Below are 13,981 nucleotides of genomic sequence, written 5' to 3'. Positions count from 1 at the left end.
TTGGTTATCCCATGTGACTGTGGGACGCCACAGGTCACTTGTATCTGGTCTGTATGTCTGTTATGTGGCCGCGTGATAGTTCCACACCCATCAGTCTTTATAACCTTCCCTCTTCTCACTACCATCGGCGCACCAACTTCTCGCAGTCGCGAATGACCCAAAAAATCCACGATATCCTCACTGTAGATCGCACGCGTCAGGTGGATTAGCAGTCGATGTCCTCATTCATTTTGAGCAAACAGCTTTTGAATTGTTCATACCATGTAGAGAGGTGGCTGTGAGGGTAGTTCCACTGGCCTGAATGCCTGTACCCATATCCAGTCGCTTGTGATTATACTGGCTGAGGGGGTTTAACCTAACTGCAGAACAGGCGAGTGGGGACAGTGCATCACTTGGTAATAAGCCACACTTGATGGCCCCTCTGTGCAAAGCTGGGGCCTTGAGTTGACTTCGCAGTGTTGTCTTTCGCATAGTCCAAACATTGAGTTCTTGAGGAAGGTCCTTAGTGTCCTGATTGACTTTGTATAGCGCCGGACCTTCACAAGATCCACGTTGGCATTGAGTCATAGGGACCTTGTAGTCAATCCAGGCCCGTGCGTCAGATTTTGGTCTGTCTAGACCATTGAGTCTTGGGCCGACTGCTCTATCTATGAGGCAATCTGGTGTTTTGAGCCTCTGTGTTGTTCCCAATGCCCTTCGAGCTGTGCTTTTGTCTGCCCATATGGGTCCTGTAAGCTTGGGGCTTGCAATGGCCGATAGGACCTTTCCTGTTGTGGGGAAGGCTGGGTTGATTGGGCTGGTGACGATGTGGACGGTTCTGTTCATTGTGCAGGGGTCTTTTTTCATGATGCAGCACGCCTCCTTTACCTTGTGTTAGGCCAGTGTTTGGGTGGGATGGCCTGCTGCTTGAGCAGCTTGGTTCATTGGCTGTGCTGCCTAGGCGTTTCATGCGCACTGGCTGTTAGTTTCTTTAGGCCAGTAGTGGTGGGATCATCGTCGTGGTCCAAGGTGGCTGTCCAGCCTCTTCATGTTCTTGACGTCCGCTTGGATGTCTCTCACTCTTGGATGGTGACCTGGGTTGTCTGTTCTGGGAGATTGCTGTGCTCTGATTCTCAGGTCCTGCAACGTCCACTTTTGCACTGCTGTTATGAGTCCCATCTCTTTGCTCCCATATGTTCTTGTTACGCAGTAGCTGTTCAGTTTCTCCTGCTGGTAGGCTGCTGCTGTTATTGTGCTGTTGCACGTGCAGCTGGGAGTACACAGCTGGATGGTTCTTTGAGAAGCAGGGCATTACTTTTTTTGGCCTCATGCTTTACTCTAAGTGTATCTCCTTAGGCCTGGTAGCCAGGTGCTGTGAGCCTTGTTAGCGCAGTCTCTAGAGCGCTTCAGATGGAGTTCAGGGGTGCCCCTTGTATTTTTATTCAGTAGCCCAGCTTATCCTAATGCTGCTAACGTTGCTGTAAGTTCCCAGAGCCAGTGCCTACGCTTCTCCTTGAGATCGCCTTGATCTTATCCTCCAACCTCATTTTCCAGGGTGTGGTACATACTAGTTTTTTCTTTGAATCAATGTTAGCCAAGCAACTCCAGATTACAGAGGCTGTATGCGTATACCAGTTCATGCTGTTTGAGTTTGAGTGGATAGGGATTTGGTCATGAGGGCTCGTATTGGGCATCTGTCCTAACACATAAATATCTGATGGTATTCTCCACTGAGCCTTGGTAAGTCAAGTACTCAAGGATTGACTGTAGGCTAGTTTTCTGCCCATGATCTTAGCCTCATATCAGACTGCGTGCCTCTGGCAATGGAGGAGGGCAGTGAGAGTTGCAGCTTCAGGTGGTTGGCGCTGCACATTCACATTGTTCGTTCGCAGGTCTTGTCTTGAGTCTGAGGATGTAAATTGTTGGAGTTGGTCTATCTCAAAGGGGCTGTGAGAGCAGCTTCTCTCTTTACTATCGTGAAGGCATTAGGTAACTCGGATGTTTCTCAATAAGTGTGGATGTGGTCTTTTGTTCATCCATAGTCCCCTCATAACGTTTCATATATCCCCTCTCATTAGGTCACTGTGAGTAGCATTCCATCAATTCCAGGTTCTCTTGTCTCATCCATGAATGGTTGTTCCAGTACCAACTTATCGTCAGATCGCCTAGTTCTCAAACTCTGGCGCGGGCCTTGTTAATCCAGGCGAGCGTCCGAGCGGCATACTCTCCTAGTTCATGTCACTCTCATATTTGAGGTAGGCAGGTGAAGCATTAGGGGGTCTTTTGCCAGAGGACCCTACTGGAAAGTTGGGTCCAACCGGGATTTGAACCCCGTCTCCGTATCAAAGGGTGAGCTCTTACCACTATGCTATCCAGATCAGTCACTATATATATAGTATATATATAAAGGAAGTTAAGATGAAAGGTACTTTGCAGGAGTGTTTTGCCATGTCTTGTGAAAGACCTAAGTTAGGAAGGTCTTTTAGACTCCCATTCCCCTGACATTGTTACTGTGGTGAAAGTTTGATCCTGGAGTGATGTGAAGGGGGACTGCCCTAATCTATTTAAGCTGGTATCAACTGATTCATGAAGCTTCTGGGCTCTTGGCTAGAGACAAATCTGCCAGCAGCGGAGGAAAGGGAAGATATGGTCTGGGAAACATTATCATTGATTACAGTGACCATGTAGATTTTATCTTCACTCCTATAAATGTGTAACCCCTTTGCCAGGTGGAGCCAGCAGCAATAGGGCCAGGTTTAATATCCAGGGGTTCCTCTCCATCAATAAAACTCAGAAGTGGCTCAATCCCCCACCCAGTAACCTGGGAAAATAACACACCATCCCTGGGTGTCTCTAGAGGCAATACTTCCCCACTTGCAAACACAGAGTTTGAGTATAAAAAAGAAACATTTTAATAAAAGGACGGAAGTAACTCCATGTTAATTTGAGAAAACACTGCAAACAGGGTTTACAGACATAAACCATGTGCAAAAGACCCATCCCTAAGTAAGTTGGGCATGTCTTTTTCCATCCAGGTTCTTAAGTCAAGCAACCCAAAAATCCCTTTCACTGCCTGACCCTTCTCTGCACCCCACTGACAGTTGCTGTCCTCCATCAGTGCAGACCCAGAGTTCGGAGGCGCATCTGCAGAGTTCATCTCCCATGGTGAGTGGGAAGAGTGGAGGATAAAGAGGCTCCTTACACATTTCGCTGTTTGAGCACTCGCTCACCGCCCTTCGCTGCAGGGCTGTGCTCTGGCCTTCTCCACCAGCCCCCTGCAGGCCACTCACTGCACCTCTCTGCCAGCAATTCTGCTGGTCGCTGGCCATACCTTTCTGCCGGCTTTCCTACTGACCGCTTGCCAGGCCTCTCCACCTCACCAGCCACTTGATCACCAGCCAGCTAACAGTCACCTTTTAGTGCCACCTGCCTCTCTACTGTGACCTCTGCACATCAGTTTCTTAGTAATTTTCAGCTCTTAGCAGGCTGGGCAGCAACACAGCCTGGTCTCAAGTGGCTTCAGCTTTGATTGAGCAATTAAAATAACACAGAGGCTCCTAATGAAGCCTATTTAACTCTATTCTTTAAACCCTGGGAAAGAACAGGTTAAGGGAAGACCCTTTGTGAAGATCTGCAGCCTCCGGACTAGAACATCTATACCTACCCCTCTTACTTCCACAGGGCTCTGGCATTCGAGCCCCTGTCTTAACGAGGTTCTTTCAGCTGAAGGTGATCCCCTTATTTTGGACAAGCTAAGCACAATCCTGCTTTCCTATATTCCTACAATAATTACAACATTGGTAACCATATTTCGCTACCCCTACATTCAGTACTAAGGTGATTTGTAACTCAACACCAGCCAAAATTGATCACTTTGACACCGCTTTATCTGCTGAATAGGTAAGCAAAGCAGGAGCAAACTGTATTTACATAAACACACCCAAAATCTCCCTCCCTCCCAGCTGGCTGTCAGGGAAGAGTTCATTCAGACCCTACTTACATCTGGCTTTTCCTAAGATCACACAAAACCCCATGAACAACATAATTAACCATTGGTTAGCCCTAGAAACATGCCCCAAAATGGAAAACTGGGGAAGTTTGTATTTTTAACACCAATGAATTTCCTTAAATTATTTCAACCAAATAGAAGACATTTAAGGTGTATTTTATTGCTACAACACAGTTAATATGATCAATGCGTGCAGTTTTAGGACTATTTTGTCAGGATAGTATAATTTCAGTTTCATAATATTTTTACCTGATGCAAAATGTGTTCTTTTGGAGAAAAAGGGAGAAAAAGTCTCATTCTACTGTAGAAAATGTATCTTCCTATTAACTTTCTGGATCTGCTAAAAGAGAGGAATTATCTCATTGTTTGAAAAAGCTTGACACTGGTTCTTCATTGAATTGGGAAACTTATTTTCTGTGACTGGCTGCTGGATAGACTTAAATTAATTGTAGAACACGGTACCAGCCATAGGCAGAAGGTTATGACTCCTCCATTAGTCAAATCCTATTGCTGTTTACTTTAGACAATGTTTAATTTTTCTTGGATTTATTTCATGTTGATGTATTGAAGGTCACAACCTTGAGATATATGCAGTTTAAAATTTTCATTGCTGATGACAATTCCAACCTGAAAAAACATTCTGTATAATTATATGTGGCAATAGTGGTATAATACAACATTGTAATGACCTGTGCAGCAAATTAGTTAAGAATTAAAACCGTGGAAAATCAACTGCAAAATTAGCCACGCCTATTGTATTATGCAGGCACCGATAAGGGCTTCATATTTAAGACTGAGCCAATATTTAATTTTTAGCAAGACCTTCTAGAAATCAAATAATGACTTTATTTAAGAAAACTAAAAGTGAGAGTATTTTTTTAATGGTCTGTTCATTTTTGACCTTTAAGAAGTATTAATGGAAAAAAGTCAATATACCTTCTTCTGGAATTTTGCATGGTGTTTCTCACCAACTTTCACAGTCCTTTTACACAAAACCTATAACACACAATTTAAATTCTCACATGTCAAAATCCCCTTCTGCTGAACTACAAACCCTCCTCCTGGAATCTCTGTGTTCTTTAAAAATAATGGACAGTTTCTACTTTTAAAAAAAGCCTTAACAAAGCTGCCATTTTCCAGTAATATGTTGAAATGCACAGATCAGCAGAACCTGGACAGGTTACATCTCCCACGATGCACTGTGCTTCAGCCAAAGGGTGCATTATGGGAGATGTAGCACAACTAGGGAACCTGACCTAGAGGGGAAAATGGGGCACAAAGCACCCAAACTACAGCTCCCATGAAGCACCACTGCAGCTTAAGGGAGCACAGAATCATGTTGTACTGACCCAAAATGAAACATTTCTACTCCGTTTGACAAACAAAAATGTTTTGATTTGGGTTAAGCTGACCCACAACAAAATATTGGCTTTGTTGTTCTCAAAGGAAAATCAAAACATTTTAGCAAAATCTACTGTCCCACAGAAAACACTGTTTTTTGTGGAAACTGTATTTTCCATAACCAAATCCAGTGTATAAGTCATTCTATTCAGTAAGAAACTTTTCTATCTTATAGAATTTATATATATATATATGGATGTATGTGTGTGATTGACATTTAATCAATGTTTTTATGTTCCTTACAGTGGAACCACACACATATAAGAGTAATTTTTTATCTACTGTCTCTCTGGTACACAGAACTTGTGTTTGCAAAGCTCTCCATTGGTGCACACAAAAATGGAAGCTGTCTGTAAAATTTGGTCCTGGAATGTTACTTTGGGGAAAACTCTGTAAAAACATTCCGTACAGGGGGATTTAACGGGATTTAGATTAGTAAAGGATTTGGCCTGTAAATGCTATTGCAATACAAATGAAAGCAGAATAATGTTTGTACATAAACCAGAGTAGTTTTTTGAAGCATGAAGAATTTCTGAGGAGTGAAACTAGATAGGGAAAAGTTAAAGGCAATTTTTTTTCCATTCCCCCACACACACATGAGACAAATAGGAAATGACAGTAGAAGGCAATATGCAATGTCACTACATATGACTTCTTAAACCTGGTAAAAGTCACTAAGGATATGTCTACACTACGAAATTAGGTCGCATTTATAGAAGTCAATTTTTAGGAAGTGATTTTATACAGTCGATTGTGTGTGTCCCCCCTAAGGGCATTAAGTTGGCAGAGTGCATCCACAGTACCGTGGCTAACATCGACTTCCAGAGCATTGCACTGTGGGTAGCTATCCCACAGTTCCCGCAGTCTCCACCGCCCATTGTAATTCTGGGTTGAGCATGCAATGCCTGATGGGGCAAAAACATTGTCATGGGTGGTTTTGGGTACATGTCATCAGTTGCCCCTCCCTCCATGAAAGCAATGGCAGACAATCATTTTGTGCCTTTTTTTCATGCAGTCACCATATTGCTTTCGGCAGATGGTGCAGAAGACTGCTAACTGTTGTCATTGAACGACCACTTCCAATGCCACTCTGCTCTCCTGCTCTGGCGCAGACAGAGCAATAAGTTGGAAAAACTGGCATTCCAACCACTGCCACTCTGCTCTCCTGTCTTGATCGATAGCAAATTTCTTCATGTTGGCTGTCATGGGTTCCCGCTTCTGCTGCAACTCTGCTCTCCTGCTCGCATGAATCCACCTCACAGGTCCTTTCATCATTCTCTTTAAATATATATTCTCATGGCATCTCTCTATAAATATCTATTCCATCACCCACCACTTCCGCTGCAACTCTGCTCTCCTGCAGACATCCTACCACAACAAGCATGGAGCCCGCTCAGATCACTGCAGCAGTTATCACTGTTGTAAACACCTCACGCATTATCCTGCAGTATATACAGAACCAGAACCTGCAAAAGCAGGCGAGGAGGTGATGGCAGCGCAGTGATAAGAGTGATGAGGATATGGACACAGACTTCTCTCAAAGCATGGTCCCAGGCAATGTGGACATCATGGTGCTAATGGGGCAGGTTCATGCTGTGGAACACTGATTCTGGGCCCAAGAAACAAGCATAAACTGGTGGGACCGCATAATGTTGTATGTCTGGGATGAATCCCAGAGGCTGCAAAACTTTTGCATGCGTAAGGGCACTTTCATGGAACTCTGTGACTTGCTTTCCCCTGCCCTGAACCGCAAGAATACCAAGATGAGAGCAACCCTCACAGTTCACAAGTGAGTGGTGATAGCCCTCTGGAAACTTGCAACGCCAGACAGCTACGGGTCAGTCGGGAATCAATTTGGAGTGGACAAATCTACTGTGAGGGCTGCTGTGATCCAAGTAGCCAACGCAATCACTGAGCTGCTGCTATCAAGGGTAGTGACTCTGGGAAACGTGCAGGTCATAGTGGATGGCTTTGCTGCAATGGGATTCCCTAACTGTAGTGGGGCGATAGATGGAACACATATCCCTATCTTGGGACTGGAGCACCAAGACAGCCAGTGCATAAACTGCAAGAGGTACTTTTCAATGGTGCTGCAAGCACTGGTGGATCACAAGGGACATTTCACCAACATCAACATGGGATGGCCGGGAAAGATACATGATGCTCACATCTTCAGGAACTCTGGTCTGTCTGAATGGCTGCAGCAAGGGACTTGCTTTCCAGACCAGAAAATAACTGTTGGGCATGTTGAAATGCCTGTAGTTATCCTTGGGGACCCAGCCTACCCCTTAATGCCATGGTTCATGAAGCCATACACAGGCATCCTGGACAGTAGTCAGAAGCTGTTCAACTATAGGCTGAGCAAGTGTAGATGGTGGTAGAATGTGCATTTGGACATTTAAAAGCATGCTGGCACAGTTTACTGACTCAGTTAGACCTCAGCAAAATCAATATTCCTATAGTTATTACTGCTTGCTGTGCGCTCCACAATATCTGTGAGAGTAAGGGAGAGACATTTATGGCGGGGTGGGAGGTTGAGGCAAATCACTTGGCAACTGATTACGCGCAACCAAACACTAGGGCAGTTAGAAGAGTACAGCAGGGCGCGCTGTGCATCAGAGAAGCTTTGAAAACCAGTTTCATGAGTGGCCAGACTACGGTGTGAAAGTTGTGTTTGTTTCTCCTTGATGAAAACCCACCCCCTTGGTTCACTCTACTTCTCTGTAAAACAAGCACCCTTCCCTGCCCCCTTCAATCACCACTTGTGGAGGCAATAAAGTCGTTGTTTCAAATTCATGCATTCTTTATTAATTTGTCACACAAATAGGGGGGTAACTGCCAAGGTAGCCCAGGAGGGGTGGAGGAGGAGGGAAGCACTGGGTGGGATGGGGGAAGGAGGAGAGGTGGGAAGGACAGGACCACACTGCACTTCAAAACTTATTGAATGCCAGCCTTCTGTTGCTTGGGCAGTCCTCTGAGGTGGAGTGGTTGGGTGCCTGGAGCCCCCCTCCCCGCGTTCTTGGGCATCTGGGTGAGGAAGCTATGGAACTTGGGGAGGAGGGCGATAGGTTACACGGGCTGAAGCAGCAGTCTGTGCTCCTGCTGCCTTTCCTGCAGCTCAGCTATATGCTGGAGCATATCAGTTTGATCCTCCAGTAGCCTCAGCATTGTCTCCTGCCTCATCACACTGCCACCACCTCTCCTCTTGCTCCAGCCTCCTGTCCTCGCATTCATTTTGTGCTTTCCTGGACTCTGACATTGTCTGCCTCCATGCATTTTGCCGAGCTCTTTCAGTGCATGAGCTCAGAGAACATTTCATCGTGAGTGCATTTTTTTCACCTTCTCATCTGCGCTAGCCTCTGGGACAGAGACGATAGGGGAAGCGTTGAAACATTTGCAGGTGCTGAAGGGAAAAAAAAAGGAGACTAGTATTTAAAAAGACACATTTTAGAGTACAAAGTCACCTTTTGCCTCTTATATTGAGGGCCTGCTGATTTGGTGTGAGAGATCATACACGCAGGGCCAGGCAACAGAATTCGGCTTGCAGGCAAACATGGTAAGCCTCAGTCTTTTGGTTTCTTTAAGTCTTTAGGGCAAATTAAGGATTAAACATGCTTGCTTTTAAACTGTGTATTATATTTACAAATGTACACTTACCAGAGGTCCCTTCTCTGCATTCAAGGTTCGGGAGCCTGACTTGGGAGGATATTTGCTCCAGGGTGATAAACAGTTCCTGGCCGTCAGGGAGAACAGTTTCTCCACTTGCTTGCTGTGTGCTATCTTCAACCTCCTCCTCATCATCATCATCCTCATCCCCAAAATCCTCATCCCTGTTGTGTGAGACACCCCCCTGGAAGGAGTCCATGAACAGGGGTGGGTAGTGGTGGGGGCACCCCCTAGAATTGCATGCAGCTCATCATAGAAGCGGCACATCTGGGGGTCTGACCCAGAGCAGCAGTTTGCCTCTTTGGTTTTTTGATAGGCTTGCCTCAGCTGCTTAAGTTTCACGAGGCACTGCTGCAGGTGCCTGTTATAGCCTCTGTCATTCATGCCCTTGGAGATTTTTCAAGTATTTTGGCATTTTGTGTTTTGGAACGGAATTGGATAGCACAGGTTCATCTCTCCATACAGTGATCAGATCCAGTATCTTCCATTAGGTCCATGCAGGAGCTCTTTTGTGATTCTGGTACACCTCTGCTGATGAGATCTGCATGGTCATCTCTGCTGATCAGCTTGCCACACTGACCAAACAAGAAATGAAATTCAGAAGTTCCTGGGGCTTTTCCTGTGTACCTGGCCAGTGCATCTGAGTTGAAAGTGCTGTCCAGAGCAGTCACAATGGAGTACTCTGGGATAGCCCACTGAAGCCAATACAGTCGAATTGTGTCCACGCTACCCCAAATTCAGCCCGGCGATGTCAATTTCAGCGCTAATCCCCTTGTCGGGACAGAGTACATAAATTGATTTTAAGCACCCTTTAAGTCAACAAAAATGGCTTAGTCGTGTGGACGGGTGCAGGGTTAAATTGATCTAAGGCTGCTAAATTCGACCTAAACTCATAGTGTAGACTAGGGCTAAGTAACATCAGCTTTGCATAGCATGCCTGCTTGATGTCACTAAGCACACAAGGTATTTGGTTTAGAATGTCTGAAGTAGAACAGGTTGTTAATAAGTAAGTGGAGTGGAGAGTTCTAAAGCTAAATTAGGGGAGACGTCAGTTCAACGTACTTGAAATCTAATGGATTGCGTGGCAAAAATACGTTAGAAGAATGGAATGTGAACCCACAAAAGGTGACATACACGTTTATATTCCTCCTGTTCCATCGTGTTGCATTTTTTCATAAATTTCCCTAACTTCTAATCCTTGATTTGTGATTTTTTGTTAAACCTGAATAAGATATTAATGACTTGTGCCCAACTAATCAACAGATAAATAAGGAATATGGGTGTGAAGGCAAGTCTATATTAAGAAAGATCATATTGCCTTAAACTTCATAGTTCCTCTAGTAAATACTTACCAGTAGAAAATAAGCCCTTAAACAGGGAAAGATGGGTTTTGTTTTCATTTGTTTTTTAAGTGCGAGAAAGGTACAGTATGTTAATTTAACATATGGGGAATATTCCTTAGATCGAGATCCAACACAGATAAAATAAAAAATGATCCTCAATTTCATTCACCCTTCAAACACCACACTCATTCAGCTACTCGGCACCATTTGAGGACAAATCTTCTTGCAGAGTAGGTGGGTAGTTCAACTTCTAATATTCACTAAGGAACAGAACAATGATGCCCTCTTCTCTCCCATCCAAGTTTGCTCCTATCCTGAGGGACCCAACAGTAACCACTACAATGAGCCCGTTGATCTCCTCTCTTTTATACTTAAACATTTCTTTAAGCTTTGAGAAAATTATGCTCCAGAATGCATTGCAAATTAGAGGAAAAAAGCCTTTCCTAAAGCTTTCCAAACTGCCTCAAGAGATCACACTCCTCTTGCAACAAATGCTAATCTCACAGGATGGTCTCTCACATGCTTTTTGCCTTTTACCATCTCCTGGTATGCACATTGTGCCTTTTAAACTTTAAGGAAATGAGATCATCAGGCTTATCTTCTCGGCAGGGTATGTAAACAAGGCTGGAAGAGTGTAGCAGACCATTCCTCCTCAAGTGAAGAAGACAGCAGGTGGATTGAGCAAAGATTAGGGAAGGAGCTACCTATAATTTCTGGTAGCTTTAGATAAAATTTTAGCATCCAAACATATGGAAGCTTCTTAAATTGAGTTTCCATTCTTTGCGACATTCACTCATCTCTAATCATTGCCCTGTGCTAATTCAATACTAGCAGAAGTGTAGTCTGCAGAAGCATGTGGAGTCTTGCACCACTGTATCAAACAATGCAGACACTCTTTAGTATTCTGAGGTTTTAGTGGTGCAAATTCTCATACTTTGCAAAATGCCATCACACTTCACAGAATGCTACCAGAGTTTTTCCATGGAAAGGTTTCCTGCTAGCCAGCAGTAAATCAGTTTATAATGTACTGTTGTCTTGCACATTTCACCCCAGATTGTATTGTGATGGATCCCATTACCTGAGGCAGCATTACCCAGTTCACAAAACACATGATGTCATGCAGTCCACACAAAGGCTCATGCAATGTAGTCTAACTCACATCAATTTATATAGTACACAAGACCATGTCAGATTAGATGCTAGGGGACAGAAAGGAGGCTGAACCCCACACCGGATTTTCAGAATGTAGGGGAGATCTGTCCCTAAAATACTACCAACACAGAGACAGAGAAAGTGTAGGTGTTTCTGAAACAATTTTGATGGGACTTTCCAACTCAACCAGAAATTCCAGGTCTTGGCCAGCTCAGCACAGTTCTCCATCTCCTGTTTACCAAACACAGATTCTAGCCTCATTACTCGCAAAGGATCTGAGTGAATGTGCATGGCACCATCTTACCATGGATAAGAGTGACATAACTGTTGGCAGGGGGAACTACTGAGGAGTGGGCAGACATCTATGGAATTTGCATACTCAAATTTTTTTAAAATGACTTGCAGTATCAAAGTCCTATTGGATTTAGCAATGCTCCTGGATTCCCAGATCACATGATATCTTTCAGATGGCAGCCATTCCTTTCAGGCTTGAATAGTGCACAATCATATCCATCTTGGTTAATTCCAGGTTTGATTACTGCCATGTGCTCTAATCAGAGTTAACTCTGGACTCTGCCACTGCCTCCCTCCTTAATAAAGCAGTGCATTCCAGCATGAACACAGCATGTGCACTCAGGTTTGCCCTGTATGCCTGTTTATTTCCATTTGGATTTCAAGATGCTGGTAATATTTTTTATAAATGCTGAATACATTGAGACTTGAATAATCTGAAAGGCTGCTTCTTGCCATGTACCCCTGAGCAGCTGTTAAGATTGGCTAGGAAAAGCTTTTCAATAAAGACCTACCTGTTAACACTCCATATCCAGTAGAAGGGTCCTTCCACTTGATGGCCCCATCTTTGGAATTTACTCCACCTGGCAGCTTCTTGGAACCTGACCCTAACATATCCCAGAGAATAAGGCAAGAGTAATTTGTTTTGTTTGGCATTAGAGTAAATGTTTAGTGTAGGGTTTTGTTTTGGGTGGAGGGGGTTGTTTCTAATTAAAGGGTTTAATGCTGTAGATGGTCTAGAAATTAAATAAATAAATATGTCTCTATCCCTGAGTTTTCACAGTCCCACAACCTGGTAGGAAGGGATTTAGAGTTACAGATACTGTTGTTTATGGAACTTTAATTTTGAATTCAATCCTCAGGTGATTGTTTCCTTTAAAAGGTTAGCCTTGAATTAAAATTTACTACCTTTAAAATGTTCTATGCCTATGACATGCTAACGTACATTTTTCCAAATTGACTAGTGATTTTTGGGTGCCTAGTTTGAGGTGTTAAAAAGGGCCTATTTGTCAGATGCTCAGCATTTTCTGAGAAGCGGGTTCTTTTAAGATGTACTCAAAAAACTTAGTCCCCCCAAATCATTAGTCACTTTTGAAAATCTTGAACATCAGGTTTATTTTTTCTTAATAATTGATTTGTTTACAACATTTTTCCTGAAGTTTCTTGATCCAGGAGTAGAAGAAACTTTTTAGTAAAAATATGGGGATATGTGCACATGCTTTTAGGATTCAGTGCTTTTAATTATTGACTAGAACAGAAACTATTATAATGCAAACTAATTATTTCAGGCAGCATGTGTCAATACAGTGTGAGTATTACATAACCACTGTAGAATTGCACAGAGAAGATGAAATAAAAAGGTCTTATTTATACTGGTGGAAGTTATTGTACTGACATTTGAACCAAGCAATTTCCCTTCCAGACAGATGACCCAAGGAGGAGTGAGGAAGGTGAAAAATGGAAATTCTCTCATTCTAAAGCTGCCCCCCATTCACTTTTACCTTGTGCTTATGCCAAGAGCCTGGAGGACTTTTAGATTAGGCTTCTAAACGCTGCATTCTAAGATTTTCTTCCCAGTGAAGAATGTAGTTAAAACTTTTAGTTAACTTTGCCTTCTTGCAATATTTAATTCATGCATAGCAGGCAGGGAGTTGTTCGCTGCATTTGAACATTACATTTTCAAATTTTTTCACTTGTGCTGGCAAGAACAATCTGCTGCAGATGAAGTGGCAACCAGAATTTAAAGAGCACCTTTGGTCCAAGCTAATCCTGTTCTCAAAGCTCTTTTGCTGGTTCTGGAGTGTAGTGGGAGAGCTTTCTATTCCCACATAAGAAATCCAGCTTTCACAGTGACCTCTTACTTGTGATTAATAGACATAGGGCTAGATTCCCTCTAAACTGCTCTCCATTGAGGGATTTACCCTGGTGCTGCTGCATGCATTCCCCCTGGGATTTGGCCAGCAAAGGCCTGTTGGATCCATAGGAGCTCTGCCAGCAAATGTTCTCAATCATCATGGGTGGGATTTTGAAAAGCACTTAAGTAACTTGGGAGCACAATTCACATTGAAAGCCAATGGGACGTGTGCTTCTAAGTCCCTTAAATGAGTCTGAAAATCCCACTCCACATCCCCCTACTTGC

General features: G+C 43.6%; 1 long non-coding RNA gene across 1 annotated transcript in view; it reads right to left on the bottom strand.

The window, feature by feature from the left end:
* Window positions 1-8,584: 8,584 nt before the first annotated feature.
* LOC116821213 (uncharacterized) overlaps window positions 8,585-13,981 on the bottom strand; it is a 62,720-nt gene continuing 57,323 nt past the window's right edge. The window contains exon 5 of the long non-coding RNA XR_004372857.2: window positions 8,585-8,792. This is a non-coding gene — a long non-coding RNA (uncharacterized LOC116821213). The remainder of the gene's footprint in view (window positions 8,793-13,981) is intronic.

Source organism: Chelonoidis abingdonii, chromosome 17 (assembly GCF_003597395.2).
Source record: "Chelonoidis abingdonii isolate Lonesome George chromosome 17, CheloAbing_2.0, whole genome shotgun sequence".
Classification (NCBI taxonomy): domain Eukaryota; kingdom Metazoa; phylum Chordata; order Testudines; family Testudinidae; genus Chelonoidis; species Chelonoidis abingdonii.
The sequence above is the reverse complement of the archived record's forward strand: the minus strand, read 5'-3'. Positions and strand labels throughout refer to the sequence as shown.